At 33.9% G+C, this 7,465-nt stretch overlaps 1 long non-coding RNA gene across 1 annotated transcript; it reads left to right on the forward strand.

Annotated features, from left to right (window-relative positions):
- The first annotated feature begins 499 nt into the window (after positions 1–499).
- On the forward strand, positions 500–6,846 carry LOC131535336 (uncharacterized). The gene is made up of 3 exons (XR_009269596.1): positions 500–1,494; positions 5,854–6,027; positions 6,112–6,846. It is a non-coding gene; the product is annotated as an uncharacterized LOC131535336 (long non-coding RNA).
- The last annotated feature ends 619 nt before the right edge of the window (positions 6,847–7,465 follow it).

Below are 7,465 nucleotides of genomic sequence, written 5' to 3' on the forward strand. Positions count from 1 at the left end.
TAAACACATAGTTTAAATATAACTATGTGCTACAGCTCTACACTTGTTTCACAATTTACCTCAAACTATTAATTTAAATTAATCATTTATATTTTTATATTATACAATTCTCCATATCTTGATATTTATGCATACATTATGTCATCACCTCAGGTAAGTGAACATTTTGTCAAAAGTACTATCCATTTCTTGAACTGCAAAAGGTTTTAAGTGGGAAAAAGTTACTTATTTGTGGTTATAGCTTTTAAGAGTATGATGATTTATAACACAATGAACACGATCCATGCGCTTAAGTTACAATGGATTATATTTCTCATAGTTATAATGTATTATAAGTCTCATATCTTGCCACGTTACTTATGTTACTTTACTTAAAGCAGACAAAGACCACTTATAAGTAATAATAATAACAATAATATATATTTATTTTCTCAAACAGCCATAAGATCAGATATCAGATCAGATGAATGTGTAATATGACAACATTTGCTTTGAACATTTAAAAAATATAATATCAGTTTGATTATTTTGATGGCACCCTTTAGACAGCTGTTGATAAGTAACTCTGTAACTACATGTCAACTAGCCGTCATGAGAGTATTAGTAGTGTGTCTGCTGAATATACTGTATGATAACACTTTATTTTGATGGTTCCTCAACAGACAAACTGAGTATAGGATACTTTGCAAGTATGTGAACAGTCTACCTACTAGGGTTGTCACGATACCATAAAAATATCTTACGATACTATACCAGCTGAAGTATCACGATACTATGCAGTATTGTGTTAATTTAAAATTCAATTCTACAAAATGAATCAAAATTTAATAAATAAATAGATGTAAGTGAAAACAGACAATATTATTCTCTGAATACTTAATGTGAATGAATGACTGGCTATTGTTTTCCATGAAATAATCTAAACAAAACTCATCTCAGCACTGCACAGAAGCTGCATGAAGTGACATTTAGATGTGGCATTTATACATAATTGCATAAATAATGTTATGAGATTAGTGTTTTAAATACTAAATTCTGAATATAGAATACATACATAGTGTGTGTGTGAGTGAGTGAGTGAGAGAGAGAGAAAGTGACAGTTGAGAATCAAATTCATGAACATTCCGCCATTTTAAGTCTATGGGATTTTCTTTGCCTGCTTTTTCGTCCGCTGTGCGAACATCGTAGGTCCGATCGCTTAGAAAAGATACAGCACTCTTCTCCTCAATGAGCCGGTCGATTTGACACCTCATTCATGGGTCTGTGATAAACGGTGAATGAACTTAACTCATCTTTATTTTTTCTGTGTTTTCTCTGCAGTCTTTCCTTCTGTTATATTACAGAGAAAGGCTTTGCTGCTCTGAGTTCAGCTCTGAGATCAAACCCCTCACACCTGACTGAACTGGATCTGAGCTATAATACACCAGGAGACTCAGGAGTGAAGCTGCTTTCTGCTCTACTGGAGGATCCACACTGTAAACTGAAGAAACTACAGTGAGTGTTATTATATTACTGAACACAAGAACTGTGTGAAAATACTGCCAAACAAAAACATTTCATGTTAAAGGGATAGTTCACCCAAAAAAGAAAACTCTGTCGTCACTTTACTTATCTTCAAGTCATTTCAAAACAGTGTGACTTTCTTCTGTGGAACATAAGAGAAGATATTTTGAGAAATGTTTTTTGTCCACACAATGGAAAGCAATGAGACCCAAACTACTGTGTTTCACAGAAGAAAGAAGGTCACACAGGTTAGGAGCGACATGCAGGGAAGTAAATTATGACCGTTTTTATTTTTGGGTGAACGATTCCTGTAAGAATCAAAATGTAAACGACCAAATACAATGATTATACTGAACGTGCTGAATGCACCTCTCACTCTTAGATTCATTTTTAATCAAATATAATCAAATATCTCAATTTAAATGAACCAATATTTGTGATTAGTTACTAATTAGAAACACATTCTAAATTTAATGATCACTTGAAAATTGGAGTCAGATTAAAGCACGAGTGATAGACCTTCACACATTACACCTTCATCCACGCCGCTGGATTTCATCATTGAGTCAATTAATGACCCTCTCAAGACTTATATGTCATAGTTATACTATAATGTTACTCTTATTTTAACATTATCACCCAGGCACCTCCAAGTAATTCGGAGTGCCACGCCTGGCATAAACCAGCCTATGCTGACAAAGAGATCCTCATATTTATAACACAATACAGTCCAAACCATTGTCACTTGCCATTGCCACCACGGGTCGACAGTGGGATGTGTAGGGATGGTTGGAGGACTGGAAAAGGAGGAAGTATGAGGAAAAGGAGGAATTAGGAGGGGAGGAAGGAGGAGAGAGGAAATGGGAAGAGGGATGGAAAGGAAAGAATAATGAATCCTGAGGCAGGTGTGTCTGTTTCGTGTGTTGGACGTTTGCAGATCGGGGCCCTGTCTCCCCCCAGGGTCTGTATGTGGCTATCCTTGTCAATGGGAAATATTCTCAATAATATTATTATTATTATTATTATTATCATTGGGAAGAGGGAGAGGGAGGAGGAGGAGGAGGGAAGGAGAAAATACTCAACACTCCAACCTATACATAAATGTGAATTTTCTTTTCTTTTTTATATATACTTTTTTTGTTTTTGTTGTTTTGTACACAGCTATCGCTGTATGAAAACAGTTGTTTTCACAGAAAAACTGAAACATTTGGAAACATGAAGACATTGAACATGCGATTGCGACAATATATGGTTTATTTTTGTGTTTCAAGTCATCTCCAGGTAATAAATAAAGTATATGAAAAATGTAGTGCTAATTGACATAGCATTTATTACAGTATATAAATTATTCTGTCTTATTATGTGATAAAAAAGTGTTTATAGTATATAAACAAATTATTATTATTGGTTGTTGTCCAGCAGTGTATCTGATTTCTAAGCCAATTAAAAGCTAGAAATAAGAGAATAATTTAAGTTGCCTGTACACTACCAGTCAAACGTTTTTGAAATCCATATTTGATCCAAAGTACAGCAAAACAGTACAATTTTGAAATATTTTTACTATTTAAAATAACTGTTTTCTATTTGAATATATTTTAAATTGTACTTTATTGTGATTTCAAAGCTAAATTTTTAGCATCATTACTCCAGTCACACAATCCTTCAGAAATCATAATAATATTCTGATTTGCTGCTCAAAAAAACATTTATTATTACCGTATTGACCCGAATATAAGACGATGTTTTTTTCTTGGAAATGCATCTGAAAAAATGCGGTCGTCTTATATTCAGGGTCTAGACTTTGACATGTCAATAATACACCCACAACAATAGGTGGCGCCAAACACACATAAAACGAGTGTGCCATGAAATATGTAATGTTAATGTGTGTTTTAAAGATCTTGAGTGAAAACAAAAGAAAAAGAAAAGCTTACAGCGGCAGAGTCGTGACTGTCATGTTAGCCTGATGGGACCAAACTTCCTCTGTAAGTGATTTTCAAACATAAGACAGTACCCAGATTTGAAGACTACAATACGATTTCACTTCTACTCTTAATAAAATTTTGGTAGGCTAATATGAGATGGATAGCCTAATTGTTATATAATTCAGATGGGCTACCTGTTATTTTTATGGTATATCAAAAAGTGTATATTTTTCAGTGTCATTGTTGGTACATTTTACCAGTATTTACCATACTTCAAAAAAAAAAAAAAAAAAAAACATTAAAATAGGAAAAATATGCAATATGAAAATAATTTAATAAAAATGTGTTTTACAGAGGGAGAGAAAAAACAAGATTTGGTTTTCAAAAAGCCACTTTCCAAAAGGTACATCTGGAAAAAGGGGGTCGTCTTATAATCAGGGTCGTCTTATATTCGGGTCAATACGGTATTATGATGTTGAAAACAGCAGAGCAGAAATTTTTTCAGGTTTCTTTGATGAATAGAAAGGTCAGAAAAACAGCATTTATCTGAAATAGAAATCTTTTGTAACATTATAAATGTCTTTATTATCACTTCTGATCAATTTAAACCATCCTTGCTAAATAAAAGTATTAATTTCTATAATTTATTTTCCAAAAAAAATAAAATAAATAATAATACTGACTCTAAGCTTTTGAATGGTGTAGTGTATAATGTTACAAAAGCTTTTTATTTCAGATAAATGCCTGTTTTGTTTAATAAAAAGGTGTGCCAGTCAGAGCGACTGAGAGATGAGAAAAGCACTACGTATTTCGTGTGTTATTGGTGTGCTCTGCTAACAATATCAGAGGTTGCGTTAGACTTTAATATTATCCGTCATTTTGACGGACAGGGTCGTAAAAATTCCGTCATAATCTATTATTACCCGTCATTTTAATTTTCGTTTTTTAATTATAATAACCCATTTAATTGCTTTTATTTTTGTTCACGTTTTCATTTTTAATAATGAACCTAAAGGACGAGCATATTGGCTCATGCATTTATTTCTTTATGAAGAGAACAGAGACTGCGTCAGTGACAGCGGAGGACACTTAAAACAACAAAATATGCTAGTGCTGGATAAAAAATAAAATAAAATAAAACCGATTTCTCTGTTTTAATAGATTCTATTTTATGAACCAATATCGTTTCTTAACTCCCAATCGATGCTGTTTTCATTTGATGAATGCACAGTAACGTTAGACAATCGGCTAAACTTTGTGCGTTGTTACTTTTGATATGAAATGCAGTCTCAGGTTTCAAATTCTGTCCATTTTATTAGGAAATTCAAGCAATAAATACCGTTTTGGCTTTAATGTGGCGTGATAGATCGCTGTAGACACCTCAGATCAAGCGATTCGCTTTACTATACTCACCTGTGAGTAATCAAAGACACAGCAAAAGACCTTTATTTTTGTTCTGGAGACGATCGCGCGCTCTGCTGCCTCACTGGAGCGCAGTCGCCACCAACTGGACAGGGCTGGGAATTACAGTTATAAACTACAATAGATCACCCTCAGTGTGTGTCATCTGCCAAAGTGACGGACGGCCTAAAGATTTTTCCGTCACTGCTAAAAAAATTCCGTCAATGACGGAGAATTTTCGGTTAAGGCGACCTCTGATATATATATATATATATATATTAACATTGCAATGGAAGGTTTATGAGGTGCGCAAGAAATTAGTTAAACACACAAGATTTCAGGATGGAAACATGACAGATGTCTTGAAATAAATCATCATAATGTCTTGATGTGTGGTTGTGACTCCAGGCCTTTCAGATTATTAGAGAAATAATGCACTCCCGAAGTGGTAATATGGCCACGACGCTGGAGTTTATTAATGGAACGGTCTTCATTCTCAAACAAATTAAGACGTTCGATTTTTATTGACTGAACGGAAGCACTTATTGCGAAAGAAAACACTGTCACGGTTTCCACTGATTACGAAATATTTTTGTTTGCTGGGGTGGTACTATTATATAGGCCTATTAATAAGGAAGGGGGGCCCAAAATATAGTTTTGCCCGTGTCACCATAAGAGGTAAATCTGATCTGAATTTAGCAGCTGATGATGTGCCGCACTGAACGAACTAATCACACCGGTGTGATCGTTTATCAAATATTTAAAAAAATATATTATTTGGCTATGTTTGTCTTTTGGAAGCTGCATTCAAAATCCACTTGCCTCACAATCTGAGTGGCACGGTTGAAATCACGATACGGGAGTATTTAGAGTGCAGTTAAATTAATGTCTCAGCTGCTGGCAAGATAAAATCTCTATAGCACCGATCCTGGTGTGTAGAAAAAGTAGAGCTCATACAAACACACTCTCAGCCTAAAGCTTAAACACAATCTCAGAGATCATTCATGTTCTTCACTCTCTGCAGGCTGTGTTTCTGCAGTATTGGAGAGGAAGGCTGTGCTGCTCTGAGTTCAGCTCTGAGATCAAACTCCTCACACCTGACAGAACTGGATCTGAGATATAATAATCCAGGAGACTCAGGAGAGAAGCTGCGCTCTGCTCTACTGGAGGATCCACACTGTAAACTGAAGAAACTACAGTGAGTTATTGATTCAATGCTTTAATTCATTATCTTGTATTAAAGCAGATCTCAGTGTGTTTTATCTTTCTCTGTATTGTACAGTATTTGACAGGGAAACTCCACAAGCTCCAAACAAGTGAATCAAAACAACACGTCCTGAACAAGACTGTCACCTGGACATTAATGCTGATACTGATCCAGCAGTTTCATATGTGAAGGGTTTTGTTATTAATTTTCATTCAGCCTACATTTTTTTCCAGTCTCATGGGAACATTTTTTAAAATAAGTAGATTGGACATATTAACTGCACTGTAAATGTTTAGTGTGAAATTACAGTATATTCCAGGTTAATAACTGCATGACTTTCACAGTAATTTCACAGCGGGACTTCTCTTGTATCTAACTGCACTCTCAGAAATTTATTGTAAACAAACAGCATCATACTGTGTTTCTACAGTTCATATGTACGATGAAGGTTCCCAGCATGCAATGCAGCACGAACAGATCATGCTGTAGAGTTTTTAATTCTTGTTGGTTTTATTTATGCTGTTGAACTTGTTTTTTTGTTTTGTTTTTTTGGTTCACTTTGAGCAGTTTGTGTTGTTGGTTTATTTTGTAATGTTGGTTTATGATGTAAGTGTTGTTTTTATTTGTTGAGTGTTACTGTTGTTGTGATTTGTATGTCAAGTATTTTTGTCACATCTTTCAAAGACGTTTCTCAGCAGGTGGTTCATTATTGTGAAAAATCCATCCACAAATATTTATGAATATGAAACAAGTTATTGGTTAATCCTTTTAAGTAATGCTAAAATAAAATCTTTGTTTATCCGAAGAATATTCATATTCTAGTTTTTCATAATTTTAACAAATGTTTTCATTTGTCACACTTCTGACATGACTAGATCAGAAATTTGAATATGAATATGCGAGGTCAAATAACCCTAACAAATACTAATCAATAATCACCATTATGGTGACTTCAAAGCAATTACAGTAGTAAACAACTAAATTTCTCACAGTTGCACAGTGAAAGACAACTTTATAATGTGAATTCACAGTAAAACAAGAGCAGTAACTTACTGTGATGTTAGCATCATTCTGCTGTTCATTCAGTCATTTGTAAGAAAATTACCCAGCATGCATTGATTTCACATTTCTGAAAACAGTAATATATTGTAAAATAATACTCTAATCCTGTAAATTCCCGGCAATTTTTTACAGTGAAGACAGATAGATAGACTTTGTATATGTTAGGATTTTGTATATTGTGATTATGTAGTTGTAATGAAATTCATGGCCATATTGAGGTCCCCCACTTAAAATTTCCAATTAATCATTTATTTATTTTTTGTTTTGTTGATTGTTTGTTTTTTGTATCTTCATGAAAATTGTTTATATTGTTAATACGTAGTAAGCATGGAAATCATGACATAACTTAGACTTTTTTACTTAAGTG

Source organism: Onychostoma macrolepis, unplaced genomic scaffold (genome assembly GCF_012432095.1).
Source record: "Onychostoma macrolepis isolate SWU-2019 unplaced genomic scaffold, ASM1243209v1 Scaffold24, whole genome shotgun sequence".
Taxonomy (NCBI): Eukaryota; Metazoa; Chordata; class Actinopteri; order Cypriniformes; family Cyprinidae; genus Onychostoma; species Onychostoma macrolepis.